This window comes from Hesperophylax consimilis, chromosome 11 (assembly GCF_061612785.1).
Source record: "Hesperophylax consimilis isolate HC1 chromosome 11, BYU_Hcon_1.0, whole genome shotgun sequence".
NCBI classification, from domain to species: Eukaryota; Metazoa; Arthropoda; class Insecta; order Trichoptera; family Limnephilidae; genus Hesperophylax; species Hesperophylax consimilis.
Genome location: NC_142846.1, coordinates 5,160,562 through 5,181,956, shown reverse-complemented (window position 1 = coordinate 5,181,956; position 21,395 = coordinate 5,160,562). Strand labels below are relative to the sequence as shown.

At 31.8% G+C, this 21,395-nt stretch overlaps 1 protein-coding gene across 1 annotated transcript in view; it reads left to right on the top strand.

The window, feature by feature from the left end:
• Nucleotides 1-1,490: 1,490 nt before the first annotated feature.
• LOC149419685 (uncharacterized) overlaps nt 1,491-21,395 on the top strand; it is a 62,946-nt gene continuing 43,041 nt past the window's right edge. The window contains exon 1 of the mRNA XM_089637520.1: nt 1,491-1,561. The gene's annotated coding sequence lies outside the window, so the exon portion shown is untranslated. The remainder of the gene's footprint in view (nt 1,562-21,395) is intronic.

Genomic DNA, 21,395 nt, shown 5'->3' with positions numbered 1-21,395 from the left:
TTGAAAGGAAGAAGATGGTTTGAAAGGGAGATATGTGAATACGAATGTTAGAGGGAGCGCGCTCATATTAAAAAAAGAAGATAAAAATATCCGAAATCGTGTAGATATTTAATAAAATAAACTTGTTTAAAATAGAGTAAAATCTTTTGACAAATGCGTAAGTTGCATTTAAAGATACACTGTGATTTTTTTTCATGCAACAAGTTAAATAATAGTACAAAATATGTTTTTAATATTTTTTGGAGCTTACTTTGCGACTTTTTTTCTTTCAGGAGGGAATTTCATTTAATTACCATTCCTTCTCTACAAATGTATTGACGTTATCTTCAAAAAACAGCGTATGTTTCAGGAACTTAAAAACTTATAATTTCAAGAAAAATATCTAATGAAGTAAAATATATCAGTGACCTTGGGGTAACACTGGATGTTAAATTAAACTTTATCCAACACACTGATGACATCATTAACAAAGCCAATAAAATGCTCGGATTTATAATTCGCATAGCAAAACCCTTCCACAACATAAACACTCTATATTCCTTTTTCACCTCATATATTCGCCCCCACCTGGAACAATGTACACCGATCTGGACTCCTTTATACCAAGCCCATATTGAAAGAATAGAAAGAATTTAAAAAAAAATTAAACACATAAATTATAATTGAAATTAATAAAATACTTCGTTTTTACCACTTTTATTGTTTATTACCAACATGTTTCATGAGCAACGCTCACTTCTTCAGAGTTTTTCATAATAAAAAACCCTGAAGAAGTGAACGTTGCTCATGAAACATGTTGTTAATAAACAATAAAAGTGGTAAAAACGAAGTATTTTATTAATTTCAATTAAAATGGTGCCACAAAATAAGTTTGCTGTGTTAGAAGAAGACATAAATTATAAACTAAACTTACACTTCTCAAATTATACCGAATCCATTAAATTTCATAATTTTAACTCTCTCCAAACACGACGTCTAATTTTTGATCAAATCTTATTGTTTAAAATAATTTTAAGATATTAAAACTTAATTTCCAATGAACTTTAGCATAAGAAACTTCTGTGGCTTGACTTCAGTCAACTTGTATATTTATATCTTTCATTGAATATTATGTAAAAGCTGTTTGTTTCTAACAAATAAATAAATAATATTTCATTATTAGATAATAAGGAAAAAGTTGTATCATCAACAGCTTTTCAAAGTTCGGTCACCGATAATAAAAGCTAATATAATATAACAACATAATATTCGTTATCTAAACTATCCCGAAACGTCAAAAGACTAAGTTCAACAGATTATATCGCCAAAGTAAACAAGTAACTTAAAGTTTGTTCATGAATACACGATTAGCGGTTGAATAGAAACATCCCTTTATACTCAGAAGCTTATTTAACATCCGCTAACTTGATTTGGAAAGCTTTTCCCTTGGTTGTTTGAAAGCTCACAGATTTCGCAAGCTCAGTTGCCGTTACAACTGTGTGGCGGTTGGTCGCTTTTAACGGAAGATCGTCCTTCTAACGGAATCTAACGAAAATTTACGAACTTACAAAAAGTTCAATCGGTCTGTAAGAAGTTTTCGCAAGAAAATATTTATATATTTTTTTTTAAATATTTGTTGTTTAGAAAATATGTTAATTCGAAATTGAACATTTTCATAAAAAAATGCATATTAAATAATGATCCCTTAATGTACCCATAGGTACAATGTTAACGTTGTAGGCACTTTATGGTATCTGAGGTTACGTTCAAGTGTTTTTTTTAAATACAATTATTTTAATAAAAAAATCATTTCAACTAAGAAACCAAAAAATTGAATGCAAAAAAAAAGTAAAATTTATCCCTTAATAAAGCTTCGAACGGGCATCAATTATAGTTCGTTAAAACATGTATTATGTCTTAAATTTGTATCTCAGTAATTTTATTTTAAAATTAAAATAATTATTTAAAAAAATTATAATAATAAGAATTAATGTTTTTAATTTCTACTGTAAAAATCTTTTGAAATTGCTCTGGAAAAGTTAAATTATGTATATTGCTAATTAATATTTTAATAATTTTTCAACGTAAAAATTTTCCATTTATTTGCACATTCCTTTTCCGTTTAGAAACAAACTCTGTTTTCCAAATCATTAATTTCCATAAATTCTGTTTTTAATCTAAATATAAAAGGAAAGTATCCCATTAACATCGCACAAAAAATTCTAGCCAATCGAAAAAATAAATTAAATCAAAAATCAGCATAACAAGTAGGTATTAATTTATTCAACACAACCAGGAATATAAATCATCGATTCCCGGTTTTATTTTTATTTCTAGTAGCATCTCCAGAATAAGGGTGAGTAGAAAAATAATACATATTAGAGATAATTTGAATATTCCAGATTGTTTGAATAATAAAAACAAAATGTTTGAGAAAAATGTAATTTGCCAAGTGCACGGAAGCCAATAATCTAGCTGTTTATAAATATAATACAGTGTAGAGATTACCAGATTTAAATAATTATATACAATATTTTTTTTGATATGGTTCCATTATTACATAGGTGCAATAATAATTTATGGACTTAATGATTATTATTACTATAATCTTTTCTAATTATTTTTATAAATATTGTATCCTCTTCAAAGTTAAAGATAAACATTGACTTTTGATGTATATCCTATAGTTTCAGGAAGTCAAAGCTTCCCGTTATTTTATAATTCTTTGTAGACCCATAATATTATAGGATTTTGTATAACAGATTAAAAATCACTTTTTTGGTACAAAAAATGCTTTTCAACCACGAACACATTTTTTTCTCTTTGAAATAATGACACAAAAGTATCAACGGATATTAAAAACTTGATAAATCACAAAAAAAATTATATTAAATCTAATGTAATCGATTTTTAATTTACTGATAAAGTAATTGTTCGAATCCATTATATTTAGGAATTTTTATTTCGATTACCAAAATAATAACGAAATGATTTTTGATTTTAAGATCTGTTTTTATTAAGACTTCGGTGATATTTAATCAAAAATCGTGATAATTAACTTACTAAACCTACTAAATTATGCTAACATCAATTTACGTTATTTAATATATGGTTAAAATTTTAAAACATTTATCATCTGAACAAAAGTTTTCTCGTAGAAAAAAACATTTTTTCCAACTGTTCCCTCGAGAATTACAATTGTTGTGAACATCGAATTTTCAAACCAAGTTTTGTGTTAATTCTACATACAAATTCTAATTTACACCTCAAAGTCGTATTTGACTATTAATTACTATAATTTGTAATTTAAATTTTTTTTTATCAACATTGGCCAACTCAACCAGGATATTATAAGACATCATTGCAATATTTTTACGATTTGAAAAATACCGTATGAAATAAAATATGGTATTAAACCACGCTTGTTTACATTTACTCAATCAAAGCAGAAAACATTCGCGCGTCACTATAATTTTCCTGCGGTGTTTGAACATAAAAATATGCTTTTTGAACATTCTTGTAACCATGTTTTTATGACTTCAAAATATATTATAAATAAAACAAAGAATTACGTAACTTTTCACTTACTTATCGGTATCGACATTATTTTTCTGCTAGTATTTAAACCCTTTATTATAGTCAAAAGAATGGTTTAACGAAGACAATAATATACATAATGTTGAAAAACATTGATAATTATGGATATATTGGTGAATTTTTGTAGCGTCGTTTTTGTAACAAATCACCCTAACGGCCCTGCCATATCTACCAATGAAAAAGTCGTTAGAAGCTAAAAATAGTTGTGTTAACCGAGAGATTCTACAATGAAAAGGACTGTCCAAATTTCATTAAGCCAGCGCTCGTAAGTATTTTGTTACCTAAAATTTAATATCCACATAATTCGTATAGCCCAAGAAAACTGAAGAATTTTTTGCAACTTCAGTAAGAAAATTATCATGTTCTGTTTTATAGATTCTCTTATAATATGATAAGATTTGATCTATAAAAAATGTTTTTTACATTTAAGTATTACAAAGATAAATAAAAAATAAAAATAAATTTATTCAAATCTTGTCAGTTTTGAATAATGTTTTTTTTTTACTGTGGTTCTACTGAAAGAACTTTTCTCTCAAGTAAAAATACACTTTCCATTGTTGAAATTTATTTTATAACCACGATCATTCTTTACAACTGAAAAATCTGGGTTTCTCCCATTCGTCATATTATTACCATTGTCCGATTGAAATGAGGCATAATATTTTAATGGTGAGAACAGAACCCAAAAAGCATCCCTAACATTTCACTGCCCTAGATACACTGAAAGAAAATTCCTAGAAGTGATACATCTATGCCGATGAAAAGAAAACCAGCTTACGAATAAAACGTTGCTCTAGACCAGTCAATTATATTATTTATCTGTTCACGAAAGTATTAGTTATCAGTTTGAAATTTTTAAAATCCTCGGGTCTAGATATCACGTCATCAAATATTCCCTGTTTACGAACGTATTCCAAAGTGAAATACTGTTTTTGAAAGCAAGGGGGGGCAGTTTTTTGCTATAAATATTTTAGATCTTGACAACAGCGTCACCTAACGGGTTCAAAACTATCCTTTATTTCATGTTGGAACCAACCGTACACATTCACAAAATTTCATTAAAATCGGTTGGGCGGCTTCGGAGATTAGCGTGCACGAACACACTGACATGTCATTTTTATACATTAAGGTAAATAAAGAAGAACGAGTTTACTTCTGGGTTCTATCCGTTTATCTCTTCAGTGCACTGACAAGTGACACTTTAGGGACCACTACTTTATTTAATTTGGGAAGTTTTATTCATTTTCAGCACCTCGGGGAGAAAAGATAATACTTCTCTAGTCGTTCTCTTGAAGTTTATTTTTTCCCTGAATTTTATTGGATTCATCTTAAATTCTAAGAAAGAATATTTAATTTGATCCAATCTGGTAAGACTGGGAGAAATAAAACTTCTTGAACAGAACTTTAAATACGGATCTCAGATTCTTCCAAAACTTATACGTGCAAGAAAGTTGTGGCATTTATGTGGGTGAGTAATCTCACTTGTGTTGATATTTATCTTAGATACCCACAGTACAATATTATAAAACCGATAGAATCATGCTCATTAGTTCATCCCAAAGATATTAGAAGAGTTCATCCACATAGTTTATTTACTAAAATATAGGTATGCATTTTTTTCTGTCTGTTTATATTGCGTCGTTTTACATCTGTTTATACATATAACGAAGAAATCACCAATATGACAAATGACAGCCTCCGAGGTCGAGGGCGGCTCTCGATTTGCAAGCCGAAGGTCACGGTTTCATATCCCGGCGTACGCAATTAAATTTTATTTGATTAATTCTTAAAATAATATAAAGTAGTAAGTGGCAGATACTCTCAGTATCGCCCTAGTGTAAGACCACCATTCAGAATTGATACATTGCTTAAAATGGCTGTGATCAGATAAATATCCACCTTTCTTTTACCCACCTCCTTCCTCTCCCGCAACCTTCAGCCTCACAACATACCCGATTAGGGATGCCATAGTCTCACTGGCTCCAGACGGTTGGGAGTAGTTGGGACTCTTGTACAGATTTTCATAAAATAACTAAAATCATAAATAAGAATAAAAACAATATAACATAAATAATAAAGCATGAAATGCAGTATACTTCTTAAGTTAATAACACGCCAACTGAAGAACCCTCGATATTTAAAAAAAAGAAATTATAAATACTTAAGAATGTGCGTAAATTATGATATGTCGTTATTGAAGTTTACTAAGTGATGAATTAATTTTCTTTTAAATTTACCAAAATTTAAAACGAAAATATCAGCGAAATCTATTAATTCATTGCTTAAGTCTGTGACATAAAGATATTGTTGTGAAAACTTTATATGTGCAATCTATGCTTCGAAGGTGCATGTAATGACAACTAATTAATAACACAAGGGCCTTCAAATCTTGAATTAAAAATTTTATACAATAAATATGATTTGGGAGGCGGGTATGGGTACCGCCGCCCCGGGAACCAATCATTGGATAACCAACACCTCTGCCATAGGTCACCCCAAGTGGTTCGCTACGTTTGGTGACTTAGCAGAGGTGACCGGGCTCCTGGGGTGAGGATTGTCTCGGATGCGTCTGGCTGTGTGGTGGGCCGGATTTGAATAGAACATTTGAGGGAGATTTATTTACTTCCAGGATTCTGTCGACTCATCGCCTTGCACCGCAGTAGGGGGGGGTAAGTCCGTCACTCCTGGACACAATGACCCCCTGATTCCTACCTACCCCTCACACTTTTTACTTCCCAGATCTTCCTCTACATCTTCTCCTTCCTTTGCTTAGCAAAACTTCCCACACAGCACCCCCAAAGATGACATTGGCTCCGAGGGAAACTATTTTCCTCAGAGCCTCAAATCAAGAATCGAATATCAAATATATTTCGCCTTTCAGATAATATCGATAAAATGAGTGTCTATACTTTGTAAATTCACATATTTGATTTCATTTATAGGAATACCAGTCAGTAGCTGAGATGGCATCACGTTTGGGTCCCACCCAGGCGTCACACGTTCAATTCCTCGTCTGGCTAAGTCCACCATCACAACATAAGCAATATTTTCCGCTTACTATGGTGGTAGTAGGAGATTTTCAAATATTGTCAGGTTATTCGTTACCCAAAAATATTTAATTCCCTCTAAAAAAATTGAAATTAAAAAGCATAAAATTTATTTTTAATGTTTTAAATTTGCAATGAGAGTTAAAATGAGTAATAGTTATAATAATAAAAAAATGTCTCTTTAATTCAGCTTAACAATGCGGTAAGTGCAATAATACCCTGTCTGCCATATAAAATAATACTTATAAGTGAATTGCAGGATATAAAATTGAATATAGGATAAATAAAATTGTTTACATATTTAGTATTTGTACTACGGTAGCTTGAGGTGACATTTTTGCCTGACACTAGTCTCCCGTCTATCCCACGTACATCTACTCTACGTGAACGGATTACCATATTTTATGCGTCCCTTTCGTACTCTAGACAAAATAAGTCACATTTACAATCGCACAGAAAGAGGCCAAGGTCTAAATTTTTAAATTGAAAGCTTGGAAGATTGTCATCAAAACACTTAACGTAAAATGATTTGTGATATTTTTTTCAATCTAACCTTAATTGATCTAATGCTTCAGTATTGACATATGTTCATATTCGAATTTAAAAAAATCAGATCGCAAAATAACGTTTTCTGATGGCGTTATAAAATAATTGGTTATTTCTTGTTCTAAATACATCATTCTTCTTCTTTTGTAAGGTAAAAAGCTTGAGCGACAAATGATGCAGGATTCTAGTTTTGGGTCGACTCGCCTTTCCGTGGCCAGATGATTATCTTCGTCCCTTAAATGGTGACATTTTATCAATAGATAGTTAACTTGTCTTTTCCTCAAATAAAAAACTTTTACTCGTGTTAACGTTGTACATTCGTAGTAATTTTACGGTGACAAACACTTAATTTATTTATTTTATTTTATATTATAGAAACAAACAGTACATAATTTACAGAGATGAAATAATATACAGGAATAAGATACTTCATGTTGGGTACTTACGATATGTTTCCTTGTAATGTCTGCTAAGTGGTATGTTTATTCCTTTATTACCAGGTGACGTGTGTAGTATATAAGTGTGTGTGTATTGTATAAGTTAGTTTTTGTGTGTGATTGTGTGTGTGTCTGTATGTATGCGCATTGAACAGTTTAAATTATTGACATGATGCCACGTTTGAATTTGGGCAGTGAATCTGAAAAAAAGTCAATGTTAGAGTTAAGGCAAATATTATTTAGAGTATGAAAAGCTCGGTACAATACAACTAATCGTCCATATATTTGGAAACGGATTTGGGTACCGCCGCCCGGAAACCGTTTATTTGATAACGCCTCTGCCGTAGGTCACCGCAAGTGGTTCGCTACGTTTTGTGATTTAGCAGGGGTGTCCGGGTTCAATGCAGCTGCCTGCCTACCGGCTGGCATGCTAAATCGAGAGAGAGACTGGTTTGGGGGGACACTTTGTCCTCTCCAACTGGTTTCTCATTCCATCGCCTTGCGCCGCAGTGGGAGTGATATATATCCCTCATTCCGTCACTCCTGATACACTTATCTCTAGACTCCTACTCAACCCTCATATCTTAATATATATCTAGATCCCTAAATTCCTAGACAACCCTCATCTCTTAACAAAAATAATATATAAACGTGTGTAACGCATACTTTCAGCAATATTATTTTTTTTTGCGCCATTTTGTTAAAACTACCCTTAAAAATATATGATATAGCGCCCTTGAGGTGATTTTTCACAAAAACGGCGCTCTACAAATTATCCAATTATTATTATTATATTTAGAGGAGTAATTAAGAAGAACCACACGAGTTGCGTTGCCACACATTAATTCATTTCACTTTGTTTAATTTTAATCGCATAATTTTTCACCAATTCATCAATCTCATACCTCTGCGTTTTGTTTACTTTCATGTTCTTCAATTTACACAAGTTTCACGAACATCTGAGCCATGTGCTCAATTTCTCGAAGTAAATACAATAATCATCACATTAATGCTCGTGATTATTGACTTAATGCTCTGCAAGCGAGTGTTGGGAACGTTTATTGAAACTGAAAACACTGCTGTGAATATCCTAACGATATCAATAACGATTTCTTGCGTTTTCAGCGGTTTGGATATCTGCCAAGAAAAGCAATTCGGTCATTCTGCAGAATAAAGTTATGCGACAAAAACTAAAACAAAATAAAATGCGCACTTTGTTGGAAAGTGTTCATAATTAATCCTTGCAAAACTTGTACAATTTCATCTGTTATTTAGAGTATTTACTGGTTTATTACTCGGCTTCACCAAACATTTTTGTTAACTATTTTATCGTATTAACACTAGAATGATAATAATTTTCGCATTTAAAAAATCATACGTCCCAGAGACGTATTCAACTGCATTCTTAAGTAATATAAAATATATACGTTCTTTTTAGAAAATTTTATGTTTTACGCATTACTTTATTGTAATTAATTTAGCTCATATTTTTTAATAACATTTTTAGTTAGATAATTTTACCCTAAAAAAAATATATAAATATTTGTAAATCAAAAAAAAAAAATTCTTCTAAAATTAGACCATTTTATTAAATAGTTTGTCTTTTTGACACTTTTTACTATTACTAAATGCTTACCAGTCTTTTTTTTACTACACAAAATATGTGACTAGCAAAATTTCACAATAAATAATCATACGTCTCGCGGACGTATATCATAGCCATATCTAGGTATTCAGAGTACTTGCCGTTGCGACATAGCTGTCTCACGTAAGCTAACTCCAACCGACGACTGCATGACGACTGAATTGACTGAGACAGACAAGATGCTACGTTTTGTAATTAAAATAATAAAAGAGACAACCATACTTTTTATCTTTTTAGGGTTAATCAAATTAAAAATTATAACTTTTGTGTTTTTTAAAGAAAATTTAAAAGCTATATCGCTTAATCTGTGTACTGAAAACAGTTGCGTTAAGTTCATTTTAAAAAATGGTTCGCCCCTTTCATGATATCTCACCGTTCGAGGGTATTTGGTGACTAAGACAAACAAAATTATTTCTACAATAACAACACATTTTGACGGCCTCCGTGGTTGAGAGGAAAGCTCCCGACTAGCAAGATAGAAGTCGAGAGTTCAAATTCCGGCATGCGCAAGTAAAATTTATTAAAAATAATATATATCGTATATTTGCGGCACTTTTCAGAGTTAAAGTTATTTTCAGTATTGCCCTGGTGTAAGACCACCATTCAGAACTCAAACGTTGCTTGAAATAGCTTTGGTCGTGTTTGGTGACCAGATCTGAATAGTCAGATACTTCTCTACTTTCCTCTTCTCCATCTCTTTCCTCACAACATACCTCAGTTGGGGATGCCGTAGTCTCACTGGCTTCAGATGGTTGGGAGCAAAATGGATAAATATCTTTAAAATAACTCTATTTTAATAATTATTGCACTACTGATCTGATAATAGGGACCTTCTTTTATCGAGAGATTATTAAAACTAACATAGAATACAAAATAATGACCGATAAACATAACTATTCAGAGAGGTCAACAAATGTGAAGGGGTGATTATTGGGATTACGGGCGAAACAAATATGAAGGGATAATTAGGGTGATTACGGGGGAAAAATAAATGCTAGAGAGGTAATTAGTACTGGAATTACTATTTAAGGATTTTCTGATTTCAGTTGCTTCTAAGTTTTCTGATTTGAACCTATTTGTCGATTTAAAAAAAGTTTGTGGTAAATAGTGGTAAAAGTATTTAAAAAATTTATGAACTTACAAGCATTTCCAGGTTTCGAATGTTACAAAGTCATAATTATTTTCCACATTATAATGTTCCATGCCAGTGTTCTATAAAAATAACTCCGTAAATTTTTTTTTTTTTTCATTTTAATTATACAGGTTCTCAATTTTGCTTAATTATTTATTCATGTTTTTTTATATTCTAAGTATCGTATGTAAAAGCCAAAAGGCATTAATTATATACAAATAAATTAAGGCGATGCAATACGTAGTAATTCAAAATCATGTGTTTTTGGTTTGAAAATTTGGTCGCCTAAAAATGTTTCAGATGCTTTAATTAAATACTGCGAGTAGAATACATCTTGGCCTTTGAAATAATCCTAGTATTTTTTAGATAAATCTTTTAATAAGCCCAGAAAAAAAATAATGTATAAGGCCTATGAAAACTGCTTTATAGTTCAAAATCTCCTACTTACGAACCCATTTTCGGTTATGATTTTATTGTATAGTGTAAAAAATTAAGTTATTGATAAAATGATTGAAAAAAAATTAAATATTATGCCTGAACATCCACAAAATAAAATAAAAGGCACTTTTTGGCCATGTTTTTTTTTTTGCGTAATTCAAAACAGGCTGATGGTGTTAAGCGAGAATTTAAACCTTATCGCCATCAAGGGTTGTTATTGATAGCGGCTCAATTAAAAATATTGCACGACGTAGTGCATCGCCTTAACTTTAATATTTTCAGAGTGCTAAAACACTTTAGAACTTCACTTTTTTTACCAACTTTTGTTTTGACTGTTCAAAGACCTTAACTTTGTAAAAACTTTGAACCGTATTATAAAATATTCCGGGTGAGATTTTCGTATTTTCGCATTTTCGAATAAAATGAAAAGAAAACAGTAAAAAGTTCTTTATATCTCAACTCATTTAGTGAGGGAAAGTTTTACTTTGCATGCTACAAAGGCTATTCTAAGATCAGTGAAATTTTCGGATTGTTTATCAACTTTAATAATAATGCTCTAGCTGTATTAGTTTACGTATACACTTGTTAGCCGAACCACAAATCATGGGAAAGGAATTAACCCTTTGAGGCTCGCGGCGTTTGCGGTTGGTTCGTTCCTTTAACATGAAATATACGTGGAACATAATGCTGATACTGGAGGCATTGGCAGATTGGACATAATGCTGAAAATTAATTCTATTATCATTACTTCAAAGAATAAAATCCATCGTTTTTTTGTTAATATATTTTTTACCATTGTACGACAGATTATTAATCCATATTATTTTTTGAAACAGTAATTACTATTCTGAAACACCTGTATAAATTGAAAAAATCTTCCAAGCAAAAGTACATGTTGCCGACGGGAATTGAATAAAAATAATATGTTATCCTTTGTGCTATGCATACAATACCTTGTCTCTTAAACATTCGTTTATCTTTGGAAATGATTATTGATCCATTTACAGCACAATTTTCTCATTCTGACACACATAAGATCTGGGATAATTATACGAAAAAATTCTTAAGGCTACTTAACACTAGAAGGACCGTAGCCGTCATTCGGACGGCTGCCCGATGTAATGTGACAATACTGTATTATTATTTTTTTATGATTCTTGTTAAATGGTGAAAAAACATGTACTTACGTATCTTATTTATATGGGAAATATAATGATTTATTCCTAAAAAGACTGAGCTTGCCTGCTGAAGACTTGGTTGGTTTACAACTTTTTTTATCAGAGCTTACAATATATATCCACTCCACCTAGCAAAATTATAGTACTAATCTGTCTCTCTCTTTTTTCGGTATCGCATATTATTCGATATCAATCTGTACGTTGATTGGCAAATGTTTTTTTTATTTTGTTTTCTATCTCATGTAGATTTCTGCGCACGTATTTCAAGTCGCCAATTATTTCCGAGTGATTATTTAAAAAAAATACAAATTTTTACCTAATTACATAAAGCAATTAATTATTAATTATTGATTTACTTATTTTATACTAAACAAAAAATTTCACTTATATGGCCAGCCGTCAAAATGACGGTCGCGGTATTTATTGATATGGAGCAGCACCCGGTCGTTCTAGTGTTATGGCGATATAAGACTGTAATGCCGAGGATTCGCTCGAGGTTCACATTTTAATTTTTCTGATAAACGCATTACTAAAATTTTAAATGGTTCTAGAGGGATCTACAGGCGTAAGTTATTTATATTTAAGATTAATAAAAACAGGACCTTACCAATAAATTTTTTTTTGGCGATGAATAAGTAACTTTTCGAGGAATCTCCACGGAGAGGTCGATTTTCTAGACCTGCTAGGGCAAAGTCGACCGTAGGTGCGTCCATTACGCAGAGCCGCACGCCGTATTTTATTTTTACACCACTTCATCACTTATCTGTTTTGGGCTGCTTCACTTACGTCGTTAAAATTCTGTCAATATTTTAGGGTATTGTCTAGTCTCAAAGAGGAATTAATTACATTCACTGTTTCAGAAATTTCATTCCACAGCACCATTCCTCGTGTCATTTTACGCTGTTCTAGAACATCCGTTCTGCCTTGTAGTATCTTGAACATGTTATGGTGACGACTATTTGTAAAGTTTCAAGCACGTATACGCCGTAGCACTACAAGAGGAACGGGCTATCGATAGAGTGATGAATTATATTGAAACTAAGTAATGCCATGTTTGCATAACGTCTGGTTTTTAAGCTAAATCTATTTGGTGACGCCGTCGACAGAATAGTCATCAATATTAACTATATTCATTGATATTTTCTAACAAAAGGGCTGTAATAAGTGGCTAGAGGAAAGCTGGATGCTAAACGAAGCAGATATTAATATCATCACATCTTATCTAAATACGGTTAGTCCCTGTGGGACGGAGTCATTTTCAAAGCTACATTGCTCTATTACTGTTTAAAGAAAACTAGCGATTTTACGCGTTCAAGAACCAGCGCCGGATCTACTGATATTGAGATGTAAGAACGAAATTTCACATACCATTGCCAGAACTACACAAGAAATGAAATTGCACACGAAAACAATTACACCTACTTAAATTACACCCACTGAAATTCGGCGGGTAAAAAAATATTGTTTTATTTATATTATCAGAGTTTTTAAATAAACAAAAGTAACGTTAATTTAGAACAGACATGAAATATATATATAAAAAAATATAAAAACAAGGTTCATAATATTAGTGGTAAAAACGTTAACTAATATTTTTTTGAAAATAAAATTTAAAAAATCAACTGCTTAAATGGTCGAGGGGTAAGACTCTCGACTTGCAAGCCGGAGATCGCGGATTCAAATCCCGGTGTGCCGAGTAAATTTTATTTTATTTTTTGTGTTATTTCACAATTTACTCATTTAAAATAATAAACAGCATATTTTCGGCACATTCCAGAGTGGAAGATACTCTCAGTATAGCCCTGGTGTAAGATCACCTTTTAGAATTGATAAGTTGATTAAAATGGCTTTGGCCGTGCGTGGCGAATAGATCTAAATAACCAGGTACTTCCTATCCTTTCAATTCCCATATCGTATAGCTCTTTCTCCTCTTCACTATCTTCAGCCTTACAACATAGCCAAATAGGGGATGCCATAGTCTCACTGTTTCCTGACGGTTGGGAGCAGTTGGGTATGTGCGGTTTTGCATGAAAGTTTTTAAAAAATCACAATCGTCTTTTGAAAGACAACGTAATTATAAGCTTGCGTGAAATAGAGACATTAACCTAACTCTTAGTGGAAACAGAAGTTCATTATTGTCGATTATCAATTAATTATCATATCAAGGCACGCTCTGGTTTTTCGTCCTTTGACATGATAATTAATCGTTAATTATTGTCGATTATCAATTAATTATCATGTCAAGGCACGCTCTGGTTTTTCGTGGCACGAAAAACCAAGGCGTGCCTTGACATGGTAATTAATTGTTAATTATTGTCGATTACCAATTAATTATCATGTCAAGGCACGCCATGGTTTTTCGGTATTTTAATATACTATCTCTACTAATGAAACACTTCCCATTCTCAACAATAAAAGCTTGATTCTAGTTACTAGCACCTAAATCAAAACGAAAATAATAGTTTTTCTCACGTAACAAAGAGAGCGAAATTTTATTCCGTTTATTGGGAATAATTCTTCTACCCTTAGTATTTACCCTCAGATAAAGTTTGTTTAGTGTATTTTGTTTAATATAATAAATGTATTTTCCTCACATTTCAACGCACAGTAAAGTGCTAAGACTAGTAAGACGTCAGTATTTCGTCTTAATTTTTTTCAAAGTAAATACTTTATTGTTGTGCCTACTTTTGAAAAAGATAATACCTATCTTTGGTTCAGCATGTGTGACCCAGGTAGAAGATAAGAGATAAAATTGACACGTGTAAATAAACAATATCGGCTCAAATCAAAGCATAATTTTGAACCACGTCGGAACACGAGTCCATAAAATCCTATTATTTCCGCATTTTGTCATTGTGCGTGTATTATCAAGGCAAATACAGGTGCATGACGTGTTCATATTAAGAATTTACTAAAAGTTTACCAGGAATTTGCCTGCCATCCCGTTTTTAACTGGATTACTAATGTAATTTTTTTATAAAATATTTATATGATGGTAATCGGGCAACTCAGGCTACTAGTAATTCAACACACTCTTGAAAAGTGATATAAAGTGATGAAAAAACTAGGATATAGGTTACATTAGGTTAGGATTGTAGGTAATTTTTTTAAGTACCTAAATTACTTAATTTCGGACATGAATCATTCATAGAGAGATTTTGAATAAGTTATTTACATAAAATAAAATAAAATACTTTTTGTTTTAAAACCACGAGTTTTTAATAATTTTAAAACCGACCGGTTTCGCTTTACTCAAGCATCTTCATGGTACAAATTATTACTAGAATATTATTGCTAGTAATACTTTGGACCCTGAAGATGCTTGAGTAAAGCGAAACCGGTCGGTTCTAAAAATTATTAAAGCTAGTGGCTTTAAAACTAAAAGTATTTTATTTTATTAAATATGTCAAACAACAAAGTGATTGCTTTCTACAATAATAAGTTATTTACATTTTCCGTCTACGTATTTTTTTTAGTATTTATTAATTCAAATAGATTTAAAACTATTGTTATTCTCTAGCACAGACCCATGAAAAATCACGAGTCTGTGCTAATGAATATTATATAGTGGTATTTGTGAAGTAGAAAATATTTACAAAAGTTGCCTCGTGATTATTGCCTTTCAAAAACAAATATTGCCAATTTTCTTTGTAATATAATTAGGTATATTTTTGTTAACAAATTAGAGAGACAACTAGAAATTTACCTTTTGAATTAACACCTAAACATATTGTGACGTGAAATACGACATTATACTTTTTTATTACATTACTACGCATTACAAATTATAGTACAATATTCCTCAACCCACTATACAATTGTTATCATAAAGACAACAATAACATATCATATTGTCTCAGCCTAAGCACGATAAATGTCAGTTTATAAAAACAGTTTATCACACTTTAACACCTACATGAACAATTAAGTACACACTGATATAATATAATGTCACACCACAAACGTAAGCTGAACACGAAATTTTATTTACGTGTTGTTTTTTGTGTTTAGTTTATGAAAAACGAGGTATTTTTTTAACATTTTAAATTGAAATCATTTTCAATAAATGTTATTGATTTTGGGTTATTGGTTGCGGAGTCTTATTTTAAATCGACCATTTGGCGTTTCATCTATCTGTTAATTTGTTTGTTACGTTCCGGATCCAGTTCAACGTTGTGACCGTCTTGGATATTATCTTTTATCCCGCCAGAGTTCGCATGATCGTGGTTTCTAGTACGAACTGGTAAATCAGAATAATCCAAGGTTCAATGAAAAATATTGTATTCTTACATGTTCTAAGAACCTTGGGATTAATCAATATTATGGTACCTACCGGCCTGAAGAAAATGTGAAAAAATAATTATGGTCTTTGACAACATTTCTTCGGACAAATTGTATAATTCCTTGTTTGAAATGAACAAAAAAAAGTTAAATGAAATATTTATGGTTTATAATTAAGAAGTTCGGTATTTAAGAACCCACTTGGTACTTAAATACTTTCTTGGTTTTTGATTTATTAAATAAGAGAATATATGCTTTTTTAACACGAGTTCTACTGTCAATAGAATTACTAGTTAGAAATTTTTGATAAGATCCATTTTACCGTAACAGTGGTTTTGGTATTTCTACTTACACCTATTTTCAAACTAAGGTTATGCCCGGCGAAAAAATGCTTACCCTAAACATTGTATGACTATCCCATTAGTATCGGAATTTTATGTAGGTTTTTATGTAAATTTCCTTGGCCATTAAAGTTTACTTCCTTGGCATAAGATGTCCGAACATTTGTCGGAATACGAAACACGATCACTTATATACCTTCCTTGAGCATTGACATTTACTTCCTTGTCTATTTTGGGTTGAGACGTCAGAACAATGTCGGAATACGAAACATGATCACTTATATACCTTCATTGAGCATTGACATTTACTTCCTTGTCTATTTTGGGTTGAAACGTCAGAACATTTGTCGGAATACGAAACATGATCACTTATATACCTTCCTTCAGCATTGACATTTACTTCCTTGTCTATTTTGGGTTGAGACGTCAGAACATTTGTCGGAATACGAAACATGATCACTTATATACCTTCCTTGAGCATTGACATTTACTTCCTTGTCTATTTTGGGTTGAGACGTCAGAACATTTGTCGGAATACCAAACATGATCACTTATATACCTTTCTTGATCATTGAGATTTATTTCCTTGTCTATTTTGGGTTGAGACGTCAGAACATTTGTCGGAATACGATTCATGATCACTTATATACCTTTCTTGAGCATTGACATTTACTTCCTTGTCTATTTTGGGTTGAGACGTCAGAAAATTTGTCGGAATACGAAACATGATCACTTATATACCTTTCTTGAGCATTGACATTTACTTCCTTGTCTATTTTGGGTTGAGACGTCAGAACATTTGTCGGAATACGAAACATGATCACTTATATACCTTCATTGAGCGTTGACATTTACTTCCTTGTCTATTTTGGGTTGAAACGTCAGAACATTTGTCGGAATACGAAACATGATCACTTATATACTTTCCTTCAGCATTGACATTTACTTCCTTGTCTATTTTGGGTTGAGAAGTCAGAACATTTGTCGGAATACGAAACATGATCACTTATATACCTTTCTTGAGCATTGACATTTACTTCCTTGTCTATTTTGGGTTCAGACATCAGAACATTTGTCAGAATACGAAACACTATCACTTACATACCTTCCCCAAAATTATTGGCAAAAAATGGGAACGTCGTAGTAAGTAAATTCTATATTTTAACAGCTCTCTCTGAATTAAATGTACGCTCCGATTGTTTTACTTCCTTGTGTATGTATTTTGGTTTGATTTGTCAGAAGATGAAATACAATCGCTTACCTACATACTTCCGCCTGCAAATATTGGAAATAGAGGAATATCTTCATAGTAAGTAAATTCTGAATTATTTAGAGCCGTTTTCATATTAATTGCACGCTTCGAGTATTTTAGAAATTGTTTGTCAGCGCCACACACGAAAGAAAAGACAGATATTATTTTAATATGTCAATTCCATTTATTGTAACGTACGTCAAATATTTTTAAAAATCCTTCAACCTTGTGGCATTGAGGACGAGTTGTTTTATAGAATTTGAACAATTTCGAAGTTAATTTTCAGGTCTGTGAAGGTTTTATTCAAATTTTGTTAAATATGTCACTATACGCCAGCTTTTTCTCACAACTGCAATAATGAAAATTTGATTGGAACAAAATAAAAAAAACTTTGAAATGGTCGTACATCTCATAATCAATTTATATTCACACGTTGGCATGTTTAATTTTTCATAAAACGGAGAATTGTACCTTTTCAATAACAGGCATTTTTTCTGAATATTGAAATTCCAGTTACAATAATGTGCATGTTTCGTGATCAAAATATTTGCCCAATCGAGGCTTGAGTTTTCAAAACAAAACAACCTTTACGAAATTCAAATGGAGATCTACGATGTCAGGCATATGTAAGTGAGGTAGAGCGCAAGTCTGTTGGGTTCAATGGAATATTTGTTTCCATTCAAATTTTTATGGAAGGCAATTCAAGTTTTCTTCTTTTTTCAATTGAAAAAAAACAATGTTTCCATATACACAAGCTAAAGAATTTTTGTAGATATAGATTTATATTTTCGGTGTTTCCTTTTATGTTCAATACAAATTATTTAAGTTCCGAGGAAAACTATAAAACACAGCTTAGAAATCTATCTAGGGGCTGTATTTCACGTAGAATAAGTTCTTACCTGGGAATTTTTCGGCCCACATTTCATTTCTGTGAAGCACCTGACTGGAATTACATTACCTATACTTTTCTTTGTCATCTCGAATTTCATTGGCGTAAATAGAATTTTTATTTCAGCATCATATTAAATATATTTTTGTAGGTTAATGTGGGCCGATTTGTTTTCTTCGGAATTCCTTTGAACGAAACGAAAAGCTGTCCTTGTATCTAAAGCATTAAAATAATATAGTTTTAAAATTAAAAAAAAATTAAATCTTTGGGCTCCCTTTATCTTCAGGGTCCTTTGAAGTTTGAGAAAACACGCTAAATATTCGATGTTTTCAGTCTTTATATAAAATATTTTGGTACAGTTAAATGATGTTTATTTATACGATCGTGTTTAATAAAATCTAAAGCTTTTATTTATATGACAAGTCCGCCGGTACTCCCCAACCCCGCCTACGCCTGGGCCGCGTGCCCCTCTGTATTTGTTGTCGACCAAGGCCGTTAAGACTCTGCCTCTCCATCAGAAAATCTCCGTCTTCTACAGTTCTCGGTTATCGGTTTGATCTGGTCTAGCAATCGCTCCTGCCATCTTATAACTTTAAAATAATCATTAAGAATAAAACGAATAAAGTAATAGATTGCGTGACGCACAACTACGTACCAGATTTAAATTCATGATATCAAAGACTTTGGATAAAGTGGATTTTTTTAAGGTCAAAAGGATATGACTTTGGTTTATATAAAAAAGACATATTTATTGATGAACCCGTATCTTTCATTAATTGTATAACCGGGTTCTCATTTCTTGACGCATGTTACCCCTAGGTCAGGCACTGTCGGTAACATAACCAAGGCAATAATAAAAATATTTTGAAATTCAAAACATTTCACTTGAACAATTGCAATTGGTTGTAAAGTTTAATACAAGAATATCTAACCGATGGTGTGATTCAAATGATGAAGAAACATTGTCCAGTACAGTGGTTGTTCTTTATATTTCATTGCAACGAAGTGCTTCTATGACATTTGATTATTAAGTTGGATGGTACAACACTGATCTTGCCAAAAGAAACCCGGTAGTCCAGGAGTGGTGTCACAAGCACGGTGGCTTACTCCATCTAGTTGTATCTTGCAAATTTGTATTGGAAGCGTAATGCCATCAGATAAATTGTTCATTTTGACCATGTTTTTCATGAGAGCATACGTTCCCATGTGGTTTGACATGAAACTACAAAATTCGTGCAAACATGGAGCAAGTTCAAATACGATGAACCATTCTCACTATCTTCTAAAAAGTCTTAAAAACTTAAAAATATCAATCTGCTTTCTCGTTCGCCATTCGCCTTCTGAATGGTTAATAGATAAAGAATATGTTTTTTAACACGTTCGAACGATATCAAAAAACACGTTACGGATAAAATAGTATTATTCTGATTGAGAAAGCCGGGTTACCGATAGGGACATGACAAGAAATAATAATATTTTGGAAATGGATGAGATTTACCGAGATCTTTTGGGTTAGTTTTGTATTGATAATTATATACCTAACTTAAGTATCTTTTACATAAGTTACTGCAACACCAACAAAACACTGCAAAACCGGTAGTAATAAACAAAGCTTCAAACTCCAGGAAGTATTTATATTAAAACAATTAACAGGTTATATTACACCAAACACAGGATAATAAACAGAGATGTGCAAAATGGGTACCCAAAACCATTTGAAATGCAAAATGGAAATGGGTCAAAACTTTTCCATTTGAAAATGCAAAATACAAAATGGTTTTTAGAAAAGCATTTCAAATGCAAAATGCAAAATACCCATTTTCAAAATGCATTGAAAATGCAAAATGGTTTCTCAGGTCAAACAATTAAAATAATTATAGAATTTTTAAACAATTTTGTCATAATAATGGACATCAATGTAGAACAAACATTATACATGATGATAAATCCAAAAACACCACTACATATTATGAAACCACAAAAAATTTGCGCGGGACTAATGTTGCCAACGTAAAAACATAGAAACTGCTATCTAACGTTTAATATTACAGCGTCATGGCCCCATGTTCAGTATTTGAATCGGTATTTTTTGTAATGGTATCACTCAATTTCCAGGGCTCTTACCGGGGAGCAACTTTACAAATGGAAATTATCTTTCATAGCGAGGTTGAGGACCGACTGATATTTTGGGCTTATGAAAAAAAGATGGGTGGAGATAGTAGGAAGAATGTTGCAAAAAAGCATTTAAAATGGAAAATGCATTGAGAAAAGCATTTAAAATGCAAAATGCAAAATGGTTTTTAGAAATGCATTTAAAATGCAAAATGGAAAATACCCATTTTGCATTTTGCATTTCCATTTGAAATGGATTTATTTGAAATAAAGCACATCTCTGATAATAAATAATATTTATGGAGAGGAGGGACTATTGCGTTTATTTTAAGTTACACTGTGTTGACTTTATATTACTCCAAACACATGAACCTTGTATCCTTACGGTGGGGAGTAACTATTTTGTTTAGTTTATGTTATTTAATTATTGAAGACAATATTATCGATTCCTAAACGAAAACGAACCCAGGACCCTTGCCATATCGACAAACTAGGAATCGCTAATATCATCTTCAATAATT